Source organism: Sorex araneus, chromosome 2 (genome assembly GCF_027595985.1).
Source record: "Sorex araneus isolate mSorAra2 chromosome 2, mSorAra2.pri, whole genome shotgun sequence".
In the NCBI taxonomy this organism is placed as follows: Eukaryota; Metazoa; Chordata; class Mammalia; order Eulipotyphla; family Soricidae; genus Sorex; species Sorex araneus.
In genome coordinates, this window is record NC_073303.1 from 63707230 (window position 1) to 63720685 (window position 13456).

Sequence of the window (13456 nt, forward strand, 5' to 3'; positions counted from 1 at the left end):
ACATTTGCTAATATTTTTAAAAGTTGATTTTAGCTAATAAGATAACTTATGAATGGAAGAACTAATTTGTGATAACAGAGGCCAGTTTGGATGCACAGAGAGGCAAATTTCTTGCTATTGATATACACAAAGTAATACAAATTTTAACTAAATCTTTCCAAGATACAGAGCTAACATTGTTTGTGTCCAAGTTGGTTTCCCCTTTAGTGTCGATTGGCTGCAGGGAGTGGAACATACCTGACATCAGAGTGGACACAATTTTACCATGTCCTCTGGTCATTATTGAAATCTTGGCCATGAATCCCATACAATTCAATCCATGCCACTGGAAATCTAAAAATGTCTTAAGATCGAGCTAAGATTCCATGAAAACCCACATGTTCTCTCAAAGATTTTAGCTGATTATCTGATTCCCCACCAGATAACAGTATTATGTCACTTGTTCCAATATTTTTCCTTAGACATTCTCTTTATCCTATGTGTGGCTTATTTAAAAGTTAAATGTTTTATTATATTTCTTTATAAAAAATAAGATAAATCAAATGCTTAGAGCATTTGTAAATATAGTAGAGCTTATCAATTATGAGGGTTGTGCTGGAGAGATTCTATGTCACACATGGCATAACACACATGAAATCAATGAATACGTCTTTCATTTCTGAAATGGTATCACCTCCTTGCCACAAACTGGTGATTTCTTCTCACCAAATGCATAACTTTCTTCAAGTAATTTCTTATTCCTCTCACAAGTGTTTTTTTTTTTACTTAATCTGCCCCTTTGGCCTCTTTTCCCGTCTCCTGGTTTGCTCCACAAATCCAAATTAGAATACTACTATTAGACAGAGCAATTCAATCCTCCTCAACATCTACTACCAATACTTCCAGCCAACAAAACAAAAAAGGAAGCTCTTTGCTTTTGCATAATATACCATTACTTAATTGTAATTGGAAACAAAATATTTAGACTCATTCTGGAGTTTTTCTTATAAGAGTTCTCTTTAATGCAGCCAAATCCTGTAACTTCTACAAATCATCACTCCAGTTATACCTGATTGTCCAGAATTTCAATTTTATATCATAGTAAAGGATTTAATTTGGGACACAAAGACAACAAAGCATGGTAATTAATTAGATTTCTGAATCTTCATTCATATTCCCTTCATAGAATTCTCTCATGAAGTGGCATAGTAAGCTTTCATTTCTCCCTTGTCTTCTTTCTACTCCCTTCCTTTTCTTTGCCTTCTATTTCAAGTGATAGCACAGCCGGTAGAGCATTTGCCTTGCAAGTGGCTGAGCCGCGTTCAATTCCTCCACCCCTCTTGGAGAGCCTGGCAAGCTATTGAGAGTATCCTGTCTGCATGGCAGAGCCTGGCACGCTACCTGTGGTGTATTCGATATGCAAAAAACAGTAACAACAAGTCTCACAATGGAGACGTTACTGGTGCCAGTGCAAGTAAATCGATGAGCAATGGGACAACAGTGCTACAGTACTACTTTGATATCTTTCCTTCAGTTTCCTCCTTTCTCCTATCTCCTGCTCCCTTTATTTCTCTTCATTCCTCTTTTGTCCCTTCTTACACTCCCAGCAGTCATGACGTCCTATCATATATGAAAGAGATCATTAAAACGTTCCCCCAAAATTGCTGTTTTTGTCTCATGTTCCTTGTAACACCTGCATATAAATTAGGTAATCAGAATATTACAAATATAGGAGCAAGAGATAGGAAATAGGGGTCAGGCACTTGCCTTGCATGCAGCCAACCCTGGCTCAATCCCCTGAACACCACCAAGATTGATCCCTAAGAAGAGAGTCAGGAGTAAGCACTGCCAGATGTAGCACCCATGCTAAGGTATAGTAGCCAACACTGAGATCACTGACAATGTGAAGAGCACTAGACATTGTTCTCTTTGCTTCATCAGTTGTTTTGGTGGTGAGGTTTTGGTTTGGGGGCTACAATCAGTGATAATCAGAGGTTACTCCAGGCTCTACACTCAGGAATTTCTCTTGGCAGTGTTCTGGGGACCATGTGGGACTACCTGAGCCCAGTCAGCTATTATCTTCCCCACCTCACCAGGGGTTCGTTCCCTTCTTCTAACTAACTCAGGCTTATTCTTTATGTTTTTATTTGTTTGGGGACCATACCCAGTGGTGCTCACGTGCTTCTTCCTGTGTCTGCATTCAGGAGTCACTTGTGGCAGGGCTTCTGGGACCATCCATGGTGCTGGAGATCAAACCCAGGTTGAGTCTAGGTAAAGCAACTGTCCTACCTGCTCTGGCTCCAAAGTGTGTGAGTTTTGCTGTTGTTTATAGACCACACCAGTGCTCAGGGCTTACTTCTAGCTCTGAGGTCAGGGATCACTCCTGGGGGAGCTAGGGAGACTTATTCTTTAATCTATACACCCTTTACTCAGAACTGTTTGCCCTGATCTTTCAATACAACACCTACAGTTAACGTGAACACTCACTGTACTATTGTCATCTGCGATCAGTCATTACACCACGTTACCACCTCATGTTACACGGGGCTGGCCATCACTGCCGAGTCATACCTCCCAATTATAGATATCACATGACTTGCATTTCATGGATGTCCAGTGCTCAGTGTTAATTACTGAAATTGATAAATGACATGACATCATTATGTTTCCATAATGTTACCCTGTGGAAAAGAATAGTGAGGGGCCAGAGCAATAGTGCAGTGGGTAGGGTGTCTGCATCGCATGAGGCTGACTTGGGTTCAATCCCTGGCATCCCATACAGTCAGTCCCCTGAGCACTGCCAGGAATGATTCCTAAGTGCAGAGCCAGGAGTAACCCCTGGGTGTTGCCAGGTGTGACTCCCCCCCAAAAAATAAAGAAAAGGAAAGTGAAACAAATAAACCAGTTCTGGCTTTTATAAATAAATATATATATGTACATATATGTATATATACATATATATACACTGAGCATTTTACTCAATACACTTAAGAACATCAGTGGAAATATATTTAATAAGCATAATAAGTATCATTTCATTTGTTCTAATATTAAATAAATATTTTGGGCAGCCTAGTTAATTATTCTGCAGCCAGATGAAAGCTAGCATGAAATAAGGACTACTTAGCTGGATCTGTACCACATGGGTAGTTTCCATGACATGAGGAAACAAAACTGAGTCCAAAATCAAAGAAAGCCAGAAGCTGAAAAAGCAATTTGGCAGAAAGATATTTTGGTGAGTTTATCAGAATCGACTTACTCTAGTTTTTCAATTGCTTCTCTAAATAATCTCTAAGTAAAATGCTCTCAAAACTCCCCAACATTTTCTAAACTGACACTTTTAGGGAGAGTTTAGCGTATGTCTAGGTGCTCGTGTACTGTAGCAAATAATTGTTTCAACCATGTTGGGTGGCTGCGGAGACAGCTCAAGAGTGAAGCATGTGCCAGGCGTATTCAAGGCCCTGCATTCAATGGCTAAAAACAGGACTCCCTGAGCACCACTGGTGTGGACTGCTCTGGCCAGTTCCGGCCCTCCACAGAGTAGAATCCTGGGGGAGGGAACCCAGGCCTCTGGGGAATGCTGCATGTAGTTCCTACCAAAAATAATTCAATGTACTCGGACAAAAATACATTGACTAGAGCATGCACACCACCTTAATCCAGATATATTTCACGATTGCTTTTCAATCTAAAGGTGAAATTCTGAGCTTCAATTCAAGCAGCTCCAATATCCCATCTCTCTAGAATTTTATGTAACCCCAAAATCCATGTATTCTTAGTGCAAAATACTTTGAACACTTTTGTAGTGATTGGTAATTTGGCTAATGAAATGCACACATTGATGGACCAATGAGAAACACCCTAGCAGGTCACCTTTGGCATAGTAAATGGTTCTTCTGGTGGGTCTGAAACAGGTAGGAGCGAAGCACATTAAAGGGCCACTGAAAAGGGTCTGTAAAATGTGTCAGATCAAATTATTCTATTTCAATTTATTTAAGACAAAATATTACCATTATCTGTTTATTAGCATATTATAAGCCATTGCCTATATTATAAGCCATGACCTACTGAGTTATAAATTTTAAAACTCTCTGTGACCATGTAAAATGACTTCTTTTTCTTCTCAGATTCTATGATTCATGAGAATTGAACTCAGCGGACATCATTAAAATGTCCTGAGTGAAGGAGCCTGAGCAATGGGACAGCAGGTCGGGTGTTTGCCTTGTACACGACTGGGTGGGTTCGATCCCCTGCACCCCATGAGTCCCATCTGGAGTGATGACTGAGCACCCTGAGCACTGCCAGGTGTGGCCTTTTGAAAGAAAGTCCTGTGTGAAAACATGCCAAGAAAACTACAAAAGGGCATTATTGGCCTAATAAAGATAGCTTGCTGTTGAATTTAGTGAAACAAACATTTTATGAACAGACCTTACAAAGCTTTGTAGTTTAACTAACTGAAATAAGTCCACCTGTGAATGAAGTATGGTTTAAAAAGTGGGTTAAATTTTCCCCAACAGAAAATTTCCAATTTAATAACATTTTCTTCACCTCCTGGATAAAAAGAAAAAGAAAAGTTTGTCGACACTTGGTACTAAAATTGTGGTCCCGGGGGCTGGAGCGATAGCACAGCGGGTAGGGCATTTGCCTTGCACGTGGCCGACCCGGGTTCTAATCCCAGCATCCCATATGGTCCCCTGAGTACCGCCAAGCGTAATTCCTGAGTGAAGAGCCAGGAGTAACCCCTGTGCATCGCCGGGTGTGACCCAAAAACCAAAAAAAAAAAAAAATTGTGGTCCATGAACTTACTAATGTTATTTGGAATTGGTCTCAGCCCCGCCTCAGAATTTTTTTTTATCAGAATCTGCTTTTAACTTGTTTTTATTTATTTATTTATTTTGGGAACACACCAAGGATGCACAGGGAGGATTTCTAGCTCTTTTCTTGTCACTTCCAGTGATTTTCAGGGAAGCGCATGGAGCTAGGGATAAATCTCAGACCTCCAGTATCCAGCCAGGTACACTAGCCCATTGAGCAAGCTCCCAGCCCAGAACCTGCCTATCACCACTCCTACCCATCCAAACCCTCGGGTCATTTAAAATTGGAGGAACACCGATAGAGACTTTATCTTAAGTCACTTTGGAAGCAAAGCCAGCTTGCTGTCATTAACAAGAAATGCTACCTCTGCAAATGTGTATTAACTACCTTTTGATATTCTAGTCCATAAAGGAGAGTTTAGTCTATCATCTTCCATACTGCTTATCTTTAAATCGCATTATAACTCAGGTCCTTCTGTATTTGAACTTATTTCTACAAAACTGACTGAAAGTTATCTAGAGCTCTCATGTATGCCTTGACACAAGCATAGCTTCCCTGATATTAACATTCCCCAGACTAGCAAGTATATCTAATATAATTGGTGAGCATGCATGGATGTTGCCCAGTCAGTTTATCTTATAACCCACATTTAAATTTGAGATATTTAATTATTAATTGTTGAAAATACTACATGTGTATGCTGTCATTATTATTTCTATAGATATGCATTTTAATTTTGTTATTAGTATTAGAATAGAGTATTTATCATGTATGTTATTATAAAAATGTATAAGAATATATGCCTACCAGATGGTAACAAAGAGTATTTTCACTATTTTTAAATATTATTACTGATTGGATAATAACCATCTATTGAATTCTAATTCTAACTTAAGTTTATGGAACAGAGGTACAAAGATACGCCACATCACCACCTGTGAAGTGTCCATAACCCTCTACTCCCATCTTTATGTCACTTCTGGTTCAACCTTCCTTCCCACCCATCCCTACCCCCATCCGCTGACTGACAGTTATGGTTTTGATGCATATCTTTCCACCCTTAACCACCATCAAACCCTCTCCCTATGTTTTCATGTCCACCTAATTATTTCTTGCACCCCCTCCCAATCTGGAAATCTCAAATATATTATCTAGTGTTCTAGGATTATTAATTATTGATATTGTCCATTCCTATCCATGACCTGTTTCCGTATATACCACAAATGAGCAAGATCATCTTGTATTTGTCCCTCTGCCTTTAGTTTATTTCATTCAGAATGATATCCTTCAATTCTATCAAAGTTGCCACAAACTGTATGACTATATTTCCTTGAAGTTGCATAGTATTCTATTATTTACATATACCAAATTTTCTTTATAATTTTTCTGCTATTGAACATTTGGGTTCCTTCCATATTTTAGCTATTATACTAAGAACTGCAATGAACATTGTTTTGTATATATGTTTTCAAATTAATAATTTTGTGTTTGTTTCTTAACTATTTTTTTATGTTCTACCTCTTTCCATAACCCCTGGTAATTAATTTATTTTTAACATTCTCATAGTTTTGAATTTTCCAGATTATAACATAATCAGATAATTATAGTATACAGTCTATTCAGAATGGTTTATTTCACTTGACAATAATCAATTTTGTTTTCTTCTTAGATTTTTCTGACTTAATATCTTATTTCTCTTTAATACTGAATAATATTGTCTAAATATACCAGATAATACTATATAGTATACTATGCTATATATTCTGATATATCCAAACTATATTATTCACCTAATGATGGGCATCTTGATTGTCTTAAATTTTGGTAATTATGAATAAAGTTTCTATAAAAACTCAGGTAGAGTTTGTATGAAAATGAATTTCCAAGTTGTGGGGTAAATGGCAAGGATTATGATTATATTATATATAATTATATGGCAGGTATGTAAACTATAATAAATCTCTAAACCGTCTTCCATAATAAGTGTGCCATTTTGTATTCCAAAAAGCAATGAATGAATATTTCTGTTCATTTTCAACAACATGTAGTTTTGTGACTATTTAAGATTTTAACCATCACAAAGAGTGTTGGAGCAATATCTCACTGATGTATTTCCCTGATGACATGTGAAGTGGAGAATAATTTCATATGAGTCTATTGATGTTTTTGATATCTTTACTCTATAAAAGTTCCTTTTTATAGTCCTCTGGTTATATTTCTATTGACTTTCCTCCTAAATTATGTTATGACAGATTCCATGTTAGCTTGCTACAACCATGGTCATCTTGAGATGTGAAAATTTAGAATAGTCTTTTATATAGATAGGGAACTCAATGTTTTTTCATTGGTGAAAGGTGTTTTCTTCTGACTTCTTTATATCAATATACTTTAATGTTAGTACCTAAATACATCAATGAGCTTACAAATTTACTTTAAAAGATGCAAAGAGTGGCTGGAGCGATAGCACAGCGGGCAGGGCGTTTGCCTTGCACGTGGCTGACCCCGGTTCTAATCCTTCTAATCCCAGCATCCCATATGGTCCCCTGAGCACTGCCAGGGGTAATTCCTGAGTGAAGAGCCAGGAGTAACCCCTGTGCATCGCCAGGTGTGACCCAAAAACCAAAAAAAAAAAAAGATGCAAAGATAACAAGTTCAATTATTTATAAAGAACTTCATAATGAACTTGTCTGAAGTTCATAGATCCTCTTTCCTAAATACTATTATGTTTATGTGAAACACTTTGATAAGGATAACTTTACTTTTGAAGGGGTAGAGGAGACAGCTCAGAGAGATGAGAGACAAATTCACTTGAAAGAAACCTCACAAGAGGACAACTAGCTTAAATCAGGGAAAAATTATAGCTACATTGTAGAGAAGCAAAAATAATGAAGGGCAGGAATCCAACCTAAGATGGAGGAACACAAAATCCTGCAAAGAATTTTGCATTATCAGGGCCATCATCAAAAAATATGTTATAAATCAAATGATATTTTGAATATCATTTAAATATTCAAATGATATTTGTGAAAAAGGAAGAAACCATGGAAGCTCTCTTTTATTTTTATTAAAAATGAAAACATTAGAAAACCGAGTCACAGAATACAGTAACTGAATTTAAATGAATAAAATAGATGGTGTCTCAAAAGGAGAGAGAGAGCAAAAGAGAATGCTCTGCCACAGAGGTGGGGTGGGGGTGGGCAGTGGATGGGGTGGAGGTGGTGGGAGGGAAACTGAGATCATTGGTGGTGGAGAATGGGCACTGGTGAGGGATGGGGACTCGATCATTGTATGACTGAAACGCAAGCACAAACATTTGTAAGTCTATAGCTGTACCACATTGTGTTTCACTAATAAATTTTTTTAAAAAAAACATCCACAGATATAACCTACCTTACCTCAGTGAAGCGCTTGTTTTGTATGTGTGAGGCCCAAGGTTCAATCCCAACCACCAAAATCCAAAAATAAAACAAAACAAATAATAATAATAATAATAAAAAGACGGTGTCTCATCAACAAAATCACAGAAGAAAAATATGAAATAAGTGAGCTTAAGCATATTTCCCAGAAAAGTTATCCTAAAAGTCCAGAAACAAAAGAAAATGAAATTTTAAAACTGAAGATAACGTGATATTTATGAGCCAAACAAGAGGAACAACATTTAATGGCATATTGGCTCCAGAAAGAGAAGAGAGAAAAGAACAGACCTCTTACTTGAAGAAAAATAGCCAAAAGCATTCTTAAATTGAGAAAGAATGAGTATCCTCAGATACAAGAAGCTCAAAAAGTTCCAAACAAAACAAATAGAAATAATTGCACACCAAACTACGAAGAAAGGCAAAGACAGATATGACTGGAAATTTCCTAAGACTGTCAGTAAAGATATAATCCCTGGGGCCTCAAAAATAAGTAGGTATATATATATAATTATAATTATAATCAAAAATAAATAGGTATATATAATTAAATAAATAAATGATTATCTAAAAAATAAAGACTGAAGATTTCTGAAATAAAATTAGACAGACCAAAGGAAGTAGTATATTATAGTTAATGTGTTGAATAGAAAATATGTCTAAAAGTGATATATTCAACAAGGGTACCACTCAGATTTGAAAGTGTTTTCAGATAACCAAGAACTAATCAATATACTCTATTGGCTCTTCAATAAGCACTGAAGAGTCGCATATTAAAGAAACAGAGCTTTCACTTAGAATGAGTAAGATACCTAAAAATACATATGGGGAAAAATGCAAGTAGTTTTGGGATACTTAGGAAGAACAAAACATTTACATTTAAAATGAGATATTCCCTTTTTATCATACAAGTAAAGTCTCATGATAACCTCAAAGCAAAAATATCTAGGAAGAACAAGAAAAGGCAAATGGAATCTAATCACTCACAAAATGCAGATATATAAGTAGAAAGCAGAAAAAAAGAGAGAATTAAGAAACTTAGTAAACTAAGAGATAACTACAATAATTGACTTAACTTGGCCATAACTACAATAACACCCAGAATCTACCTAGAAAAATAAGACGACAAGATATCCTATATCAACTTTACTAATTATCAGTGTCATAGAATCACCAACCAAAGAGCACAGAATGGACTCATTTCATTAAACAAATTTTGACCAGTTTTGTCTCCGGAGAGTCCTCTTAAGCACCATAGGTAAAAAAATTCAGAGTAGAAGATTGGGAATAAACATAGACATACAGTAGCTTTAAAAATACAGGGACAGTGGGACCGGAGTGATAGCACAGAGAGTAAGGTGTTTGCCTTGCACTCGGCTGACCCGGATTCGATCCCCGGCATCCCATATAGTCCCCCAAGCACCGCCAGGAGTAATTCCTGAGTGCAAAGCCAGGAGTAACCCCTGAGCATCGCTGGGTGTGACCCAAAAAGCAAAAAAAAAAAAAAACAGAGACAGTAATCATAGTACCAAACAATATACATTTCAAAGGGAGCTAAGAGAGAGAGTATAGCAGATAGGGTGCTTGCCTTGTATGCCACAAACCCCAGTTTGATCCTAGGACCACATGTCTGCTGGGCAACTTCAGAAGTGATCTAAAAATAAGGCCTGAGCACTACTGCTGCAACCCCTAACAACCCCCAAAAAGAAACAAGAGACATGAAGTGTGTCTGTGTATGTGTATGTGTGTGTGATTCAGAGATCAACACATCAAGAAACCTTACTGATTTTATAAGTAAGATTGTCAGTAATAGTACATTACTGATATACATGTACTAGAAGAAAGAGCACCAAGTACATGAAATTACAAACAAACCTGGAGATATCCACAGCAACGCAATGGTGGGAAGAAAATTTAACACAAAACACTCAACAATGGACAGATCTGCCAGACAAGAAATAGAGTTAGATGATAAGTTATATGAATCTAATATTTAGATGGCTCTCCACACTACAAAGGTCAAATACACATTTTTGTCTAGAGCACACAGAAGAAAATTCTCAAAGATAAACCAGATATCAGAACATAAAACAAGTGACAATAAAGGAAGATTCAAATCATACTAAGTATATATTCCAACTGCAATGAGATAATGTAAGAACTCTAACAGACACACATTGGGGTGGGGGGCTGATGGTGGTGGATGGAAATGAATCAAGACAAGACTAAAAAAAACAGGTTATTAAAGAAAACAAAGAGAAATTTAAACCAGTTCTGTAACCAAACAGTTGTGAACATATACAATATCTAAATATATGGGACACAGCAAAAGCAGTCTGAAGGCACAGAACCCCAGCATGACCTGGACATAGATGACAACTTTAGAGACAAGCTGGTCATTCTGCCTCACAGTCTTCCTCCTTGAGGTGTCAACTTAGAAGAAGGTGCCACCAAGGCTGGTGGCAGATGCTAAGGAACATGAGTTGTGGTGAGTACGCTTGCACTCTAAGAGGCTCTATGAGAAGGAGAGGGAGCCTGATTCTGAAGGGCTTCTGGAAAGGGGAATAACCTCTACCGCACAATACAGTCAAAACAGAAAACCATGGAGACTCCACCAAAAGATCAACAGCAATATTTTTTTTTATAAAGTCAAACGAGATCAATAGAATGCAGTCTTCCTTGCACACGGCTGAATTCTTATTTCACATTCAAACTCATAGTTTGAAAAGTACATTTTTAAGATATCTTCTACAATTCTGTAGATGCTTATTTGTTTCTTCAATTTCTACATTTCCTTAAACTTCTATTTCATATTTAATGATATTTATATAAAGATGCACTGATTAAAAATATATTTTAATTTTTATAAACAGCTGAGTGTTTAATTTATTGCAGAAAAAAAGAGTAAATTTTTAATTAGTGTTATGCATTCATATTTTGTTATTATTTGACCTCCATGAAAGAAGGCACTGGAAGAGCCTGGCAAGCTCCCCATAGCATATTCATATGCCAAAACCAGTAACAATGATGGGTCTCATTCCCCTAATCCTGAAAGAGCCTCCAATGTGGCACCATTGGGAAGAACGAGGAAAGAGAAGCTTCTAAAATCTCAGGACTAAGATGAATAGAGACGTTACTGAGACCACTCAAGAAAATAGACAATCAACGGGATAATGGTGATGATAATAATGAAAGAAGGCAGAAGTTATTAATAAATGGTAGAAATCTATATTAAATATCATGCAATCTATAGCCCACAATAAAGTAAAAAGTGTATGCATTAAAGCTTCAAAAACTATCTTAAAGTTTTATTGTTTCTACCTGGTCTTTAAAAAAATGAAATTCAAGTCCCTGGATCAAATTTCAATGTTCTTTTAAAGACAATCTATGGGATTTCCTATACCCACAAATATGCCTTCTGTTAATTTGATTCCATGATCATATTATTATCATATTGTATTCATATTTTTTCTCTAATATAATTGCTTCCCTCTGTCTTAGGTCTTCCTTCTATTTTCATTAAAGTGGCATTGCTTCAAGTGTATTAAATGATTGTATGAGGAATTATTCTACATTCCTTGCAAACTTTCTTCAATATTTAGCAAATGCCTTAGTGTCAGGCATTCTCATCAGGCCTACCCAGGCAGGAACTAGAATACTTCAACTTTGCTATTGCATCTGTCACATGATATTTATTTGTTCTAGATAAATTATAGAACAATAATGTTAAGAGATTAAAGCTACAGATGAATCATTTCTGATGTAACTAAATTTCATGATTCATCATCAGTTCTATTCACCTAAATCTTCTCTAAGTTACCTGAGCTCTTTCATATTTATAGAAATGTATCAGCTATTTCACGCAAGGGCCTAGTTTGTCCTTGTTATACACAGAAATACTGAAAAATATGCACGCATTAAGCTATTGTAGTATACTCTAGCCTAAGGCCAATCTTTTCCTTTTCTCCCTTTCCAAAAAAAACACAATGATTTATCTTTCCAAGGAATTTTAACACATTGTATCAAATTTATTAGATTTATTTACTATTTTTGTCAGATACTAGCCTCCTATTCAGCATCTAGAAATACTAAATAATGCCAATTATGAATCATTTCTCCATTTTAGACATTCTACAGAGCAATGTAGATCAAAATGCATGAACATAAGGGACAATAACCTTATCTCACTATAAACACAATGACATTTGTACTTTCCACTCATGAACCAGAACATGAGCACAATATGAATTGCTAAAAGAGATGCTTTGAGCCAAGCTATTCTCAGTGATTTCCAGTTGCATCTCACTGTTGTTTTGATTTGCACAACCCCGATCATAAGTGATTATGAACACTTTTTCACATACTGTTGGCCATCTGTATAACTTTTTTGAGAAATTGTATGTTTAGTGCCCCTCCCCATTTTTTAAATAGGGTTGTTGACTTCTTGTTAAGTATTTTTGTTACTTTGCTTTGTTTTATATTTGTTTGTTTTGAGACACACCCAGCAGTGCCCAGGGATAACTCCTAACTCTGTGCTCAGCTATCACACCCAGCCAGGGACAATACATGGTACAAGGAATCAAACAGGAATTGACCATGCAAAGATTTACCCCTGTACTCTTTATGACCCTATTCTTGTGCATTTCTGTATTTATATATATATACATATATATCATTGCTATTATACATAAGATGTATACATCAGATGTACATATGTCCTATTTAATAGGGTGTCTTTTATTTCAGCTATAGTTTCTTTTTCAGTGTGGAGCAGAAGCATACCCAGAGATGCTCAGGGCCTAGTCCTGGCCTTGTGCTCAGGGATCATTCCTGGTAGGCTCAAGGAATTTCACCCAGTTTAGGCTTCTGCAAGGCAAATGCTTTTCCTGCTGCACTCTCTCTCGGGTCCCAGTTTCTCTCCAGTGCAGACTTTTTCTAGTTTGTTTTTTGTTTTGTCTTTGTTTTTTCTTCGCCAGTGGAAGTGAATCATTGAAGATGTCTCCGAAATGACTACCACGGAGAGTTCTGCCTATTTTATACTTGATTTGCTCTATGGATTCAATAATTGCTCATAAATTGTGGAGCAAATTTATCCATTTGCTTTATGGATTAATATTTATGTATCAAATACCTAGTTATTAAAATACCTATTCTAATATTTAGGTATTTAGTACATACTAAATTAACTTTTGTGTAGGGTGTGAGAAATAGGAAGAAATCTAGGTTCAATTGTCCTTCAAGTGGCTCAC

The 13456-nt window shown here is 36.5% G+C and overlaps 1 protein-coding gene across 1 annotated transcript in view; it reads right to left on the reverse strand.

Annotated features, from left to right (window-relative positions):
* Positions 1-13456, reverse strand: part of CNBD1 (cyclic nucleotide binding domain containing 1) — a 364454-nt gene that overhangs the window by 328627 nt on the left and 22371 nt on the right. The window lies entirely within an intron of this gene.